The following is a 16,262-nucleotide window of genomic DNA, read 5'->3' on the forward strand; positions in this document are numbered from 1 at the left end:
TTCTCTGCCTGTTTATTTATCAGCTTAAATGCTTTAAAGCCATGGTTGTTGTTTCCTGAAGCATAATCAAATTTCTTCAGTATTTGGGGGATGGGGAACAGATTTCAGAGTCTGCCTCTTAGTTTTGCTTGTCCCAAGCAAGGCCATGAAAGGGTAACTAATTTCACCCGTGTGAGATCTGTATCCTCCCCAGCTGACACCTGCAGCAGCTCAAGCAGCACTGGACCCTTGTGTGTGTGTGAAACTAAATCAAGACCCTAATGCCATATGCCATATAAGAGACATAAATCATTTACAGTATCCCAGAGCTACAATATCCTAATAATTGCTGACATGTGTCCTCTGAACTGTCTTGAGGAAAAATTCTAAGGTCAGAAATTTTATGGCACTTGATGCTTTTAAAGAGGCAAGGAGCATAATTTAATGAACTTCTAAGATGTAGACTGCTGTACTGTAACTCTTTTAAATTTGTCTGTATCCTCACTGCTGCTGGAAGAATCAATCCCACTCAACATCACTGAGTTCATTAGGCTTTAATAGCAATTTGGGCTGGGTCCAGTTATCATGACAAGTAATCTTTCAAATATATATAATTTTAAAATTTGGAGTGTAGTCATATCTGTCTTTGAATAGATAGTGTTGCTATTTTTAATTAAGTTGGAACTATTTTATTTTTATTTAATTTCCACTTAAACCTATCAGTCATAACCAGAATGTACTGCATCCATTTATTGTCTGGCCTTTTATTTTCTAAAAGATCTGAAAACTCAATTAAGTTTTAATTAGTTTCTATAGTGCAGATTTTGGTGGGTGTGTTGTTAATCTGTTTTTTTTTTAAAGATTGAAAATAAATCCACTCTAACTTGCCTTATATAACCTCACACTTCTGAATATCAGCTGTGTAATATTGCTCCACAATTTAAATTAAAAAATCCCCATACTAAGTCTCCATCGTTAGGCTATGTATGATTGAGAAATTCCTGTGGATTTCACTGCTGGTAAGATGGAAAATGACATTAAATAAGAAAATAAAATTTTCCACCACAGTCTTGTTTAATATTCATCATATAAATTTTACTACTTAAACAAAGTGATTATTGAGACTTAGTTGGTGGTCAGAGTGAAAGATAACAGACATAGCATTTTTTACATAACAATGTTAAAATGGCCAAGTTTGTTCAAGGCAAGATTTTCAAATAGCAGTTTAGTTTATTTGCTGTTTCTTCAAGTAAGCATTTTCTTCTCTAAAGTATTTTTCATATTTTTTAATAAGCTCTTCAGTTTCATCCTAAGCTTAACAATAAGGTCTCATTTGAGCATGCTGATAGCTTTCAGTACTTCTAGTAAAATTTCTTCAATATTATCAGTTCCTCTAGTTACGATTTTATTAAAAAATTCAGCTTATTTGCATGAATTGTAACGTTACCATTATAATCTAACTAGGAAGTATAATTTGTGTAGGTAGGGTTGTACATTTCTCCTTTTGGATTGACGTTAGAACAGTTAAACAATTCAAAGTTCAAGTTCTTCTTGTCTTAGGTTTGTGTGACCTGTTGGCTGAGTGAGCTTGGCTGTCTGTGAGGCCATCTCTTCAAAGTCTTGTAGTCAAATTGTGTTGTGATCTGAGAGTACTGTGCTTCATTACTGGGGTTATAATCCATGGTTGTAAATAGTGCAAATTGCATGGTAAGAAATGGCTCCTAATGCCATTTGGTGCACCTGCTATCCAGTGTATGAATGAGGAGATTGAGTCAAGAGCCCAGGTTTTGCCTTGTGTGTGGTCAGGATCTTCCAGTTCCTTGGCAAGCTCTGAGAAGATCACTGAGACTTAGTTTTTGGGCAGGAGGAGTAAGGAAGCTGAAGCCGAAGTTTACAGGGTGTATAAGCTGAGCTGAACTGTAAGTGTAGTCCTGGGGCCCTGTGTTGCTGGTGGAGCAGCTTCTGCTCTCTGAAAGATGTGCATTGTAGTTGTTTATAGTCTCATATGGAGCATTATGGTTAACTGTCTTGGGAATGTGTGTATCACTGGCTGGTTTAAAACATGGAGGCGTGGTGACCTTGTCACTGATGCACAGGAAAAAGTATTTCCAAAAATCCCAATACATGCATTTTTCAGTGGTATTTTGAGTCTTTCCCCCCACAGCCAAGTCCCCCACTTTATATACTCATCTTGATGTTTTATGGTATGGAATATCTCTTTGGCCAGTTTGAGTCAACTGTCCTAGTCATGCTCTGTCCCAGCTTTTTGTGCACCTGCTCACTGGCAAAGTATGGGAAACTGAAAAGTCCTTGACTTAGGGTGAGCACTACGTAGCAACAACCAAAACATCACAGCATTGCTAACGTTATTCTCATACTGAATTCAAAATACACTGTACCAGCTACTAAGAGGATAATTAACTTCATCTCAGCTGAAACCAAAGGGAGGCTGCCAGCACTTGAAGGTGACACAGAGTGTAGTCCCACATTTCCCAAACAAAAACAGTTGAGCAGTCTTGATATTATCCAGTGTCAGCCAGCGAACAGCCCCCTTTGCCAGACAGTCTGGTGGTCGTGAAGCAACTTCCTTTTAACTGTGGTGAAGATAAGGAATGTGTCAGGGAAATATCACACAGTTCCTCATTTTAACCAAGAACAATATGGGAACAATATTAAGGACTTACTGGGAAGGGACATGAACTCTCTGTGTATATCACAGTTTCTATGCTGTTAATACTGCAGTTAGATTTTTGCATATTAGAGACACATTAAGATTTTTTATATTATAAAAGCCTTAGAAATTGCTGCCAGGATGATAATGAGGTGCTCAAAAGCATGACTTTAATCAGTACTCCCTAGAGACCCCAGCAGAGGTACCACAAGTTGAACACCTTTGTGAAAAGAGTTGGGAAACAAGAAATGTTGGCTGTTCTGCTTTCCAAGGTGAGGGGAGAAACCTTGCAGCACTAAAGCATTAAGTATGTCTCTTCTAGATTAATGAGCTACATAAACAATTTTAACAGTCTGGAGGGGAAAGGAAGCATGATTGTGTGTTGGAACAGCTAAAAGAGGGTGAGAATTAACAGTATCAAGAGTGTTGGAGAAACACAGGGGAAATGGGTGAAGAAAAAGCTAATTACACAAAAAAAAAAAAAAGAGAGAAATTAGAAAGAAGAAAATCACTGAAAGGGACAAAATAGTTTGGCCCAAATGAGCTAGAAAAAGATGCATTTTTATGTGTACATATATGTTTAATAATGCTGGAAAACATAAAGAGATAGAAAGAAAACATTGACATTGTGTCGTTGAGATTATACCAAGACGACTGCCAGATATGACATATTTAAAATAAGGTACTCTCTGAAAATAAGTGAAATAGTTCTAAAACTGAAGAGTGACTTTAAAATTTATAGGGTTTGGAAGGTCAGCCATTTCCCAGTTTGTGAAAAGACCACAGAAGAAGTATTGCATTCAGACAGTAAAATCCATTCTGAATTTTGCTATATTTTTTTATTTTGCTATATATTTTTTGCTGAATTTCAAAGCTATATATTTATATTTAGCAGTAAGAGAGGAATTGTCTGGTTCTTAGACAGCTACCATTTCAATATTGGAACAATGAAAATTTATTGGTATTTTGGAAGCTGTGTAGGGTTCATGATGTAATAAGAAATACATGTCTATGTTCATGGTGTATTAAGTAGAATATTGAGTAATCCAGCAGCTTGGTCTAATATTAGTTTACAGATTCACTGATTAGGGCTGGGAAGGGAAGAACAGTGTTGCCATGGTGAAGTCTATATGATAAAGCACAAGCAGAACAAGCTAGTGAATAATTGATACATGTCTAAGATTAGAAACGATCATTTGCAGCTTGTGCTTTGATGTTCATGCATGCTTTTCACTTTAAAAAAGCTCAGAGAAACACATTAGCACAGACTGTGACAGATTTTTGCATGAACTTCTAGGTAAAGCACCAATGACTTATGTGTGGAAGAGCACACAAATACACAGTTACTGCTGTGCTAAGATTGAAAATTCAGGTGTAAGCCAAAAAGCTCCAAAATGGAAAGCTGTTAGCGTGGGATATATTTGGCCAGCCTGCATGTATTACTATATTTCTTTAACACAGAAGACAAATAAATAAGAGTGTTTATCATAAAATTCAGTAAGATAAGCTGTAACCTTCTGCCTATGTCCTTATCTCCTTCTGGGTTTAGTCATATAATTTTTTAAACTTTAGTTCAGAAGTCATTTAGTAAGATATCCCAGACCATCTTGAATTAAGCAACAGTACTTTTAAGGCTGATAAAGGTTAAAAACAAACCTTTTCAAAACAGATAAAAATTTCACGGCTGTTGCAAAGGTATCTGAGTACAATAATGGAAATAATTTTTGTGGGATAAACCTGTAGATCTGCTTGAGCAAAGAACTGCAAGCATCATGCCTTTATAAAGTTTTGCTTAATGAATGTGTGATTTAGTTTTACAATTATGTGACGGAAATCAGTAAACATAGACAATAGTTCTAAATACAGTCTGTCCTCCCTGTAGCAAACATTACTTCTCATAAATTCCTTTTTAGAAATCTCAGTAGCAAGAGCTATTTTTCCTTGTTATATACCCCCTTAAAATAAATAAAATATATGAAGTTGGCTTGTGTAGAACAATCCTGAGGCTGAGGGTTCTGTTTTCTCTGCTTGCAAGCTGAATGAAATTACTTAGGGTGAAAAAGAATGACCAGTATGGATTAATCCCTGTATAAATGCTGCATGATTTATTTTTATTATTTTTTTCACTTTTTTGATGCCTCAAGTTTGCAGGGCATTTTATAGCACTCATCAAAGGAAACATCTGCATGTTCGCTAGTGTAAGTTACAAGTTTGGTTAATCTCTGGTTAAGTTTTAAGAAGGTTGTAACAACATACAAAAACTAGTGAAATAGTGTGAAATAGTGATGGCAATTGCCAAAGGATAGAATTGAGAGATACTCTAAAGAATTATGACAAATGTCAGTATCAGGTTTAATTTTAATTCATTTGCTGCCTAGAGTAAGTAAGGAGTAGCATAGACCACATAACAAAACGTTTGAATTTGTATTACGTGGTGAGGCACTTGACTTCTTCCATTAACTTGTGAAGCTGCACAGGCTTCCTGTGCTTTTTTCTGTTGAAAAATAGACAAACTGGCACTAATGATTACAAAGGAATCAAGACATAAAAGCTAAAAGGAAAGGGAGAGGGTTTGAATTTTTTAAACATAGTATGGATAGAGGATCATTGAGGTACTTCATACATATAAAAGTGATCAGCAGGTTTTTTGTCAGCTGGTTTGTAGTATGTCTAAATATTCTTATTTTCCTCAGACAAAGTATTTAAAGATTGGGGTTTCAGGCTAGAGTTTTGTTGCCTGTCCCAGAACTGAATCAAGTACATTGGTGTTTTATATATTGAATGTTTTATACAGACCAACCATGGTCTGTGTAGAAGAAACTATTCCAAACTTGTCTGCTTTTTGTACTTGTATGCACACTTGCCTGCACAATGCTTTAAAAACGAGTTTATACTTGGTTTTGTATCTGAAGCAGCAATCCCTGTAGATGTAATGATAATACTTTGTGAGGTCCTCTTCAAAAAGATTTTGATATAGAATGGTTGTGTTTCCCTCTGCATTCTTCAGTTAATGTTATATTTGATATTTGAAAACATCCTTATTAATTGCAAATAAAAGATAAGATTTTCCAGTATGGTGAAGGTCTCAGATAAACATGTCATTGGGGAATGTGAACTTGATAAAATACACCTTTGAGAACAGACTGGTGAAGGCTACTTTTTGCAAGAAGGGAGTTGTAGCTTGCCAATTAAAATGGAAGTGAAAATTATGCCGATCAAAAGCTAATAACTGTAATTATCCTCAAAAATAAAAAGCACTTATCTTTTAGCATGGCCCCATCATTAACAGGAGACTCTTCAGTGAATGGCAGCTGTTGTCTGGTCCTTGTCTTCCTGTTCATCCCTTTGAAATGAAAGTCTGAGGGCTGCAAAGGTTCCTCTCTGGATATTGCAGTTGACAGTTCCTTGTGTGCTGCACCGAGCTGGGATCATGGTGCTGGCTGCAGAGGTGCACCTTGTGTGACCAGTCCCACACTGTCCTGTGAGGCTCTGCTGAATGGAGCTGATGTGGGCTGGCTTTTGAGATCTACTGGTCAGTTAAAATTACATTTCAAAAATTACATTTCAAAATTACACACAATGAAGGAAAGCTGTGTAATTCCATAAATGCCACAGACACAGTTATTTTCCTTAATTAGCTCTTCAGAAGTTTCAAAGTAACATCTTGAAAAAAGTGTCAGCGTTGAAGTCTGTCTGTTTTTGTGTGCACACCTCCAAAAAGGCAGAGGGGGTATCTTCTTTTTAATAGATGAGTGAAGGATTAGGCCTGTATTTCTGCTGCCTGGTACTTGCTGGTTTTCTATTAGATATCTCCATATAATTTTTTCCTATGCCTTATTTCCGATATAGGTTGCTAAGCATCAATAGATAAATTCTGTATATGTTACTGTCTGTGATTTGCATACAGGGGAACATTATCACAGAAGTTGCATGCGTTTGTTAATACTTGTTTCTGTTATTTCATTATAAGTGGTTGGTTGGTTTGGTTTAGGTTATTTTTCAGAAAAGCAGATAGTACTGAGTATTGCAAATCACAGATATTCCCAAGTTTCTCTCTCAAAACGTGGAACTATATGATGTAGTTTTCTCTTTTTATGATAGAGTAGTAGACATTTATCAGAGGCTTCACTGTCAGAGACAAACAGGTCTGGATCTTCTGAGCATGGTGGAGAAGAGCAACACATTAAGGACTCACTGTTAATAATTTTGAGAAAAGGTTGTTTACTCAAGATACATGTTCATCTTGTTTTGTTGGTATAAGTTTCAAATAAGTTATCATGTGCTTTATTCTGAAGCATGATTAATAGTGGTTTATTGCACAACCAAAAAAGCAATTCTGATTGCAAATATAAAGGCATTCTTACACATACTTTCTGAATTGTTTAATTTTTCTGAATGAAGTAATTTAAATAAGAATTTTACAGAAGAATGTCTCTTTTTAATTTATCTATTGTTTTGGAAATCTTTAATGATTCTGATTCTTGATTTCATTTTTGAGATTGCCATCAGTGTGACATCTAGAAAGTTCACTCACTAAAAACATTATTTAGACCACTCATATTACAAAGTCTAGGCACCTGGAGTTTGTTTTTTGTATTTCTTTTTTGGTCTTTTTTTTGGTTTTAAGTATTTTCATAAGTAAGTGGGCTGTAAACTGATTGGTATTACAACTAGAAGTGACTTACATGCTATTTTTGGTAGTCTTTCTTCTTAATTATTCACTCTGAAGGAGTGTAAGTGTAAAGACATAACAGATGTATACATCAATTCTACATCAAGGGGAGGCCTTGTTTGATTGTTATTTATATTTATTATTCAATTTCTACTCTTCTATATCTAAAATGCTAGAGTCACTTGAGATAGAAAAAGAAAAAAGTGATGCTGTACTAAAGAATTTGCCTATTAGTTAGACAAAGGAAATTTAAGCTAAAGAGATGGCTATTTTATGACATGAAGTGAAAGTACTGGTTGAAGTGGGTGTTTTGTTTCTTTTCTTAAACTACTTAGCTGCTGACAAAATATTTGCAGACCATGAAAGGGTCTCTGTAAAATAGGTTTCTGTTCTACACTTTTTGGTACCATCTTTCAAGTTGTTCTTCATGCTTGTGCTTCCAAGTAAAGCTGAAAAAGTTCAGGTCTTAATCTTTTTCAGGATGTTGTACAGACTGTGTAAGAGTTTCATCCAGAGTTTATTTACTGAAAGTTGCATGACCCATTGTCTGGGTCACTGAAGTTGCTTCCATATCTGATTAATCAAAACAGCATGGGGAGGAAGTTCAGAAAAAGGAAAGTTATTTAATGAAATGCCATTTTAGACATTGAATTTAATTAAAACTAGCAAAACAAAAGTAGTGGTTCCTATGTGAATACTCTTGCTGCCAGCCACATCAAAGACTAGTAGAAGATTAGATTTTTTTCCTCCAATCAAAGATCTGAGTTTTTTAATAAGGGAATTATTTTTCACTTTTTTATTCAAATGGACCTTCACTCTTGCTGTAGTCACCAAACCAACACCTGACGGACCATTAGAGATTCTTGCAGTAGGAAGCCTTTTAGTCTCATGTAGAAAATTCTTTACCTTTTGAGCAATTAAGTGCTTTCTTTTTATTGCTTTGGGTCCCAATGTGGCCATGGGTTATGTGATCCCTTTCACCAGGAGGAAATCAGGCCTTATGCTGGCAAATCAGATTCTGTCATCCTACATTCTTCTCTGCTGCACTAGCTCTCTTGTGTTGGCTGTGCTCAAGTTCTCCCAATGAAAGTTAATGTGAAATAGAAGGAGGGTTGGGTTGGTTTTGTTTTTGGTTTTTGGGTTGTTTCTTTGTGGTTGATTTAATCCTCTACCATAGACATTAGGACCCTTTTAGAATACTGTGTGATTTGGTCCTTTTCACTTCTGAACTCCTTGACAAATGCAAGTTATTCAAGACTGACAGGCAGTTTTGAGGGGAAATGTATCTAGAGCTGTTGGGTTTTGAAATGTTCTCTTATGAAATAGTCATGAGAGTTTAAAACTAGAACGGAATGGCATTTGTTGATGTATTCATCAAAGTATTCATCAATGTGGAGTCTCCAGAGAGCTGGCTTGGAGCTGTCAGTGACCGCAGTGGGGGACGATAATCCAGGCACTGCCACCCTGCTGGCAGTCAAGGTTGATTCTAGCCTTCACTTAGCAATTTTTCATAGTTGTTGAGGTGTTTATTTTTTTATCACTCTATCTTCTTTTCTGTCAGTGAATTAAGTAAATGTCTCTAGGACCACAGTTTGCTCTATAGCAAACTGCCTTTGCTAATAGTAATCAGGTCATACAGGTACACAGTCTATTAGTAAGGTTTGTCACTAATTAGGTCAATGTTAAAGAAGCACATTATCTTATGTATAATTGGTAAGAAACAGTCTGCCAAGTTGAGCTCTAGAGACTGTGTCATAACACATCAGAGAGTTGTGCCTTCCTGCCAGTGTGTTTATCAATCTGTTTCACAGCATGAATGATGCATCTCAACTCTTCATTTAGTGTATTTACTAAATGAGTAGTTCTTACTAAATAAGCATTTACTTACTGTGTGAAGCAAGATGGTTACCTGAGAAGGCCCCTGTGTGAGAGACAGTGTGTTGGGGTGAGAGCTGGAGTATAAATGAAGAGCAGTACCAGCTGTCTGTGAGAGCGTGGGGGAAAGCACAACTGCTGGAGCTGCATGTGCAGTGTGAGCTGGACCAGCAGAAATGCTCACGCTGCCTTTCTGAGTTTTTTGCACCAATTCAGACCTGCAGGCTGCCTGGGCCTGCCAGGCCAAACCAAACACTCAGAAAAGCAGCTATTTGGGTGGATGTGGGCCAGTGATAGTGCTCTGCTCCTTCCAGCCCCCAGACCAGAGGGGTTGTGTAGCTGCTCTGAAGCAAGCACTGATGTTCCTGGTGGGGCATTGCACTCCATGGGCTGGCCAAGTGCATCCCTGCTGTTTGGAAGATGTGCTTCTCCCTTCTGTATTAAATACTTTAAAAAATGAAAAATGTAACTGCTATATGAATACAAGTGGTCAAAATCCCTACCTAAGCTTATTGTCTCTGTGGTACATAATCAGTTCCTGGCCAAATAGAGAAAGACTTTGAATTTGTGGAGGCTGGGAAAATCAATAGCTGGAACAATTTTTTATGAACACAAAAGTGGTACTGTTTTCTGTACCCAAATAATTTTGGGTAGTTTTGTGGGGTTTTTAATTTGGGGTTTTCTTCTTACACTGCTGTTTCAAGTATTGGTTTCATTGATTGTTTCACAGAATGTTTATTTATAAGTCTTCAAAATAATGTATTATATCCTGTAACTATGCCTATTGTTAATCAGCACAAACGGGTAAATTAAATAAATAGTTAATTTTAGTCCTAAAATTGTCAACAGTATTTTTAACGTTTGCCTTCACTTTTAAAATTTAACATCTTGACACAAAGATACTAGTACTGAACCTTTCTCTGTAAGTATTCAACATGTTCAGCTATTTAAACAGGGAACATATTTTTTTTATTTTATTGTAAGTGGAGAATTTTATTGTAAGTGAAGCTTTTTTTCAGCATTCAGTGGAAAGAGATTAGTGCAAGAATAGCAAAGTATTTACATGATCTTTTGCAGGGATTAATGTGTTCTCTGCATGAATTATTTCACTTAAGAATCATTATCATATTATGATCTCAGAAGTAATTACCACTCTGAGTGAGAAATAGTTTAGCTGCTTTTGATTCCTTCTTCTATGTTGTTTGTTGCCTTCTTTTCTTAGAAAGTTGCATTTCGCATGAAGAAAAATGCTATTTCCCCTTGCACTTCCCATTCCTGTCTCTCTTTTTCTTCTTTCTCCGTCACTTTAGTTGCAAAATGTGGCTGGTGCAGTTGCTGTTTTGGACCCCACCCTTGGCGTTGCTAAGCAGAGGAACGTGGTTGCATAAGTAACCTGTTCCTGAACAGGCTACTGCAGCCCTAGTCACCTACCTAATGACAGCCAAATCCTAAAGGAAGTAACTCCTACCATTTACTGTTTGGATCCAGACCTTTTAAACATGGAAAAAATGAGGCATTGAATTTGTTTTAAAATAACAGAATAAATAAAGAGAAGGGAATCTACCAGCAGAAACTAGTATAAAGCAAGAATATAAATGCCTGAAAATAACTGTGAGAATAGTAACTCCTGAAAATGGAAAAATGCAAGTGCTCTATTGTGGTTTTTCTTTCAGTTTTGAGGTTTGGGGATGTGGATTCAGTTTGGGTCCACTTCTGGCTTCTTGGACTGGTTAGTCAGTGACCTCAAATGAACTGCATAGATTTTGTGAGGTAGTTTCTAGTTTGTTCTGTGCAATAAATATTTGACTCTAATAATTCAGATCTTGACATTCCAAATCAAACCGATTTCTCCATCCCAGTTAAGTGGTATAATATAAATTACCCAAAGTAGAAGCATGTGTGTAAATATTTGAAATAGGGTAGTAATGCTTTCTGACAAATAGTACCACAGATTTGTTTGGTAAAACATTTGTATGCATTTCTGCATGTTCTGGAGATTGTTATCAAACATTGTTTATTAGCACCATCCTAAAGTTGATAAACATTGAAATATTAGGAGATAATCATGTGAAGCTGCACATGGGAAAGAAAAGAAGCAGAGAAGAGAGCCTGGAAGGGTGGTGAGACGGTGGGTATGAATTTCAGGTAAGCAGACAGGATGCTGTGAAAACAAAACGAAGGAGATACAGAACTGTAGAGAGAGAGGTTAAAGGTGTGAAGTTAAGAGGCAGTGAAAGGAGCAGGTTTGCAATAGCTGATGACATTTTTGAGAATAAATTTTCCCCGGTCATTAAGATCAGTGAAGAAAAGCTCTTTTGTTGGTTTTTTTGGGGGGTTTGGCCAGTGTTGGCTTAGCCGTAGGGAGATAAGGTAGGCAGTTACTCAATTGCTCGGCTGGTAGCAGCAGACAGACAGCTCCATGAGATCTGCTGGTGTCCTGCCTCCCCTTTGCTTGTGGCTCTTCTTCAGAGGTGGTTCAAGGACTGTGGGATGGCCAGGCAGCAGGTCTTTGCCACTTGCTGCACGGCCAGGCATAGGCTGCTTTGCCCTGTTCTCACACACTGAGCGGCCCAAAAGGACCAGGCAGCCCCGATCACCACCCTGCGTGGTTTTTCTCAGAAGTGGCTCTTACCACCCATGCCCCCCCAGCTCCATGGGAGCACACTGCTTCTCCATCTCAGCCCTCCTGCTTCCTCCTTCCTCTTCCTCTCTGCCCCCCACTGCAACTTCACATCTGCCTTTGCAAAGCTTTGAGCCGGCTTTGCGAAGCAGCTGCCAGGCTCGCTGGGTTAAGGGCCTTTGCTTCTGGAAATTACACCATCTGGCTGTGCACAGTGTAGGGAGTTTATATTTAGATCACCTTGTATCTGGCATCTGGACTTTATTCTGTGTGCTTGATGAGACCTGATTGGAGCACTTTCTTTTGTGGATGATATTCTGCATAATATAAGCATTGCTCATTCTCAGTAGCCACGGTGAATAATGTTCCATAAAAAGAGTTGTTCTTTCTGTAGAGTTGTTGTTTCTATTAGTGAGAGCTGCATGCAAGGTACCATTTATTATTGGTGTTTGTCAGAAATATCAGACACACACAGGGCTTGCAAAGAACATTTTGCCCTTAAAGTTAGCTCAATTATAAATATCTGCAAAGATGGGCTAATGCATGACAGATCCAGCAATACTGAGCAATCTGATATTAAACTATGTTGTGGTATATAGCTGAAGATTTTGTGCATAGGTCTGGGTGGCATAGTAGGTTTCTATTTGCTTTTCATGTATCTTTTTCTGTACAGGAATCTTTGTCACAGATTCAGGATCCAGCAACTGGTGTTAAGTGTGCACAAAGTACCATGCTGCCTGAGGGCCAACAGAGGGTGCTGGAGTGATGCAGCTCTTACCTTCTCTCATTTTTGTTGTTTCTGGAGAACAAGGCACATTTTGACAAACCTCTTAGTTGGCATGTCTTATTGTACAGCTATGGAGTTAGTGCATTTTTTGTACCTTTAGTATCATAATTTTGATGCTTCTAAAGATTATTACATGTTATGAAGATTATTTCAGGAATACATGTTTAGCAATAATATGTACAAGAGTAATGTGTACCTACTTAGGGCATTTCAATATTTTCTTTACTACTGAAAAAGACGCAAATAAAAATTCTCCTTTTTCAGAAGAAAAAGTTGGGCACAGTGGAAGTATCAATTATTTCTGTGACTTCTGTACATATATTATTGTATATATATTATTTAATGAGGCTGATGGAGCAAACCACGGATCTGTGAAAGTCATGGTTTGATGTAAATAATACCTGGGTAGAAATAGCATACTTACAATGGAATTGTTCAAGGAGAATGAATAAAAAGTTAGCTAGCATATGACAAATCATTGTGCAACACTTCACAGTTGAATTAATTGTTTCCATACTATACTTTATTTCAGGTTCCTCATTTTTGTCCTTGTTCAGGGTCTGGTTTTCCTCAGTTTGTAGAGGAGACTGTGCCCTTTGCATACTGGACTAAAAAGGTGGTGTGTCTGCAAAAGATGGCAATGTTTAGCTTGAGACTGCTTGTTTCAGGTTGTTCCTGTTCTTTGAAGTAATGTCCATGAAAGTCAGTAATTACACTGTATTACACTGTGTCTGGTATGGAAAGCTCTTCCTCCTTCCCCTCCAGACCATCCTCCTCCCCCAGAGCACAAGATAATGGCTTCAGGTTACCAGAGACTGAAAAGTGCATTTTGTGACAGGGATATACAAAAGTATGTGATTGCTTCTAACGTGCAGTCTCTCCTTACTGCACAGGTATGATGTATGATGCCTAAATCTGCTCTCTTGCACTGACAATGACAACCTGAAGTATTCCATGTCATTGGGATTTCCTGTTATGATTTTAAAACTTGATAACCCATTTTTGTCCACAATTCTTGTATGTCTCTGACGGCATCTCACAGGAGATGAAAATAGGGTGGTTTCAGTAACCTGTCAGATCTATTGTCTGTCATTTCTTACATTACAAAACCAAAATGCATCTAAACAATAGAGCCTTATCTTTAATATGCATTTGGAGTATAAATTAGAAAAAATACTCAAATCTGCAGAAATTTTGAAGGACCAGATCTGTGACTGCCCTGTCTCTCTGAATGACTTTACTCAGATGCCACAGTTAGATACTCTTAACGTTCAGGAAACCTGATAAACATGACAGAAGAGAATTATTCAGACTTACAGTAGTGCTACTTTAAGTGTGGACAGAGGTATTATTGTATTTTTATAGACATCAGCTACAAAGGGCTATCCAGAAGGATAAAGGCACCAAACAGAGAAATCAGGATGTATAACCCCTTTAATAATGCATGCTGAAGTGGCAAGGGTGGTTCCTGTTGTCAGGGGAAGGGTGGGGAGAGGAGACAGGTTGTAAAACACCCCCTTATGAGATAGGGGACTACTCATTATCATTTGTTAATATCAGCTCAGTAGATCTTTTAATTACATGCTCTGTCAAACGTTTCATGGAGCTGAATCAGGGGGAGATGGACTGTCCTATTTGCTGCCATGGATCTGGATTGTGCAGGTGGAGATACGCTGTTCAAGAGGCTGTCCTGACAGCACTGTGGCTGTCCAGAGAAGTGTGTCTGTCCTTGGATGTATTCAGTGCTATGGTTGGACAAGGCCCTGTGTAACTGCACTTCATGTTCAAGCTAGCAAACAAGGTGTCTTACTCATGTCACAGATGTACATGGCATCATCGCTTCTTGAGCTCACAGAGAATATTCAAACTGCCTTCACAGTAACAAGATTCAACTTGGACTTGGCAATTCCCCCTATGGGCATACCCATCATGGGATAGTGCTGTCCCGCCCAAGTGTGGTATCTGCATCTGCTGCCAGTGGTTTTGCAGGTGGTAGTCTCAACATCAGAGCCTTTTGGCAGCCAGATGCCTGTATTTGCACCAAGCAGGAATATAATGTTTCCTGTTGTAATAGGGACCTTGCAGCAGGACCAAATAGATACCAAAGTGCATTCCTATTTCCAGCCCTTTTTTTTCCCCATAGGCACCATTGTGTTTGCTTGTGCGTAAGGAATTACAGCATAACTCAGTTTTTGCTGTTGCTTGTAGCTTCTGACCAAAAATCTACCAAAAAAAAGGTCTAGTTTCAAGTCTAGTTTATAGTTCATATTTTCAGTGTAATGACAAGGTGTAATTTAAAAAATTTATGACATTTGTATATAAATTTTTCTCACTTGTTTTATGTCTCTATCCAAGAACACGAATCCTGGCAAGAAAGCATGCAATAGTTCTTTTAATGGCATCTGTTATGAAATGTTTGGTAGATAAATACAAATCTTAACATCGTGTTTTAAGACATGGATTTGTTTTATATCTTTTGTTTAATCTGGGAGCAGTAATATTTCACACTATCCAGGTGACTGAGGGTTGGCTTTTATTTTTCCTAGGTAGTTGTGATGGCTCACAATGCAAAACAGTGATCTCCAGGAAGCAAGCAAGATAGCATCCAGACTGCCTGCAGTTAACCCATCTCTGCCTGAACCAGAAAACTATTTATGAAGATTACATTTCAGAATTGAAGCATTAAGAAAGATCACTGCTGGAAACTGTTGCTTCAGGGAAAGGTAAGACTTTGCATTAATTATGTAGTCATAATGGATTTACATGAGATTTTTCCGTAAGACTGATAATAAATTCTAGGTATTAATGCATTTCTTTATTGAATAGGTTTGGCAACTATTCTAAAACTTTTAGTAAATAGTTAAAAGTCTTTTGCATAGGTGTGAGGAATATAAAACACGTAGATTGGTATTCGGAAGCTCATGTATATGTGGTTCTTACCAAAAAAGATTGTGAGCATAAATTTAAATATTTGGCAATGACAAGTTTTGGGTTCTTATGGCCTGACTTTAAAAATTAATTGCTAAGCTATATTAAGACTATCACATGTGACATGAGACTGTGCATACTTTACTACAGATATTTGTAGAGTCTTCATCTTAATGTTGAAAAGTGGCAAGCCATCACCAGGAGCTGAAGAAACTTGTGGCTTTTAACAAATCTGATACAGTGCAAGTGTTTAGTTAAAGCCTTCCTGGGGCTGAAATTCCTTATAACAAAGAGTTGTCTATATTTAGTTTTGTAAATGCTGATACGTTGCTGGAAAACAGATGAACAAGCATTTTGCACATGTACTAATTAAAGGATATAAAATAGCTGCAATTGCTGCCATGCATTTATATACCAAGGAGCCAGGGGAAAAGTATACAGCAACATGAGTGCATCAGTGTCCTCTTGAGCAAAACAAAGCCTTTCTTTTCCTACTAGAAAGAAGGTGGATTGGTTTTAAACTACTGTTAGGAGACAATTAATTTTGCTGCATAATCGGCTATAAGCCACATCAGGTGACCTTGTTAGCAGAATTTCTCCTGGAGTGCTGGCTTCTATAGTGCTCCCAGTTCCATTCCAATGGGGGGGTGAAATATTTTCTTTTGCCTTTAAAGAGCAGTACTGTAAAGACTCTTGACAGGGTCACAGCCTTTTCAGTGGAGTAGTTATG

At 37.5% G+C, this 16,262-nt stretch overlaps 1 protein-coding gene across 2 annotated transcripts in view; it reads left to right on the forward strand.

The window, feature by feature from the left end:
* Positions 1–16,262, forward strand: part of FRY (FRY microtubule binding protein) — a 225,272-nt gene that overhangs the window by 13,773 nt on the left and 195,237 nt on the right. For both annotated transcript variants that reach the window (XM_054272258.1, XM_054272257.1), the window contains exon 2: positions 15,151–15,327. The gene's annotated coding sequence lies outside the window, so the exon portion shown is untranslated. The remainder of the gene's footprint in view (positions 1–15,150; positions 15,328–16,262) is intronic.

This window comes from Melozone crissalis, unplaced genomic scaffold (assembly GCF_028551555.1).
Source record: "Melozone crissalis strain CALT ecotype California unplaced genomic scaffold, PUWL_Pcris_2 ptg000013l_1, whole genome shotgun sequence".
Taxonomy (NCBI): Eukaryota; Metazoa; Chordata; class Aves; order Passeriformes; family Passerellidae; genus Melozone; species Melozone crissalis.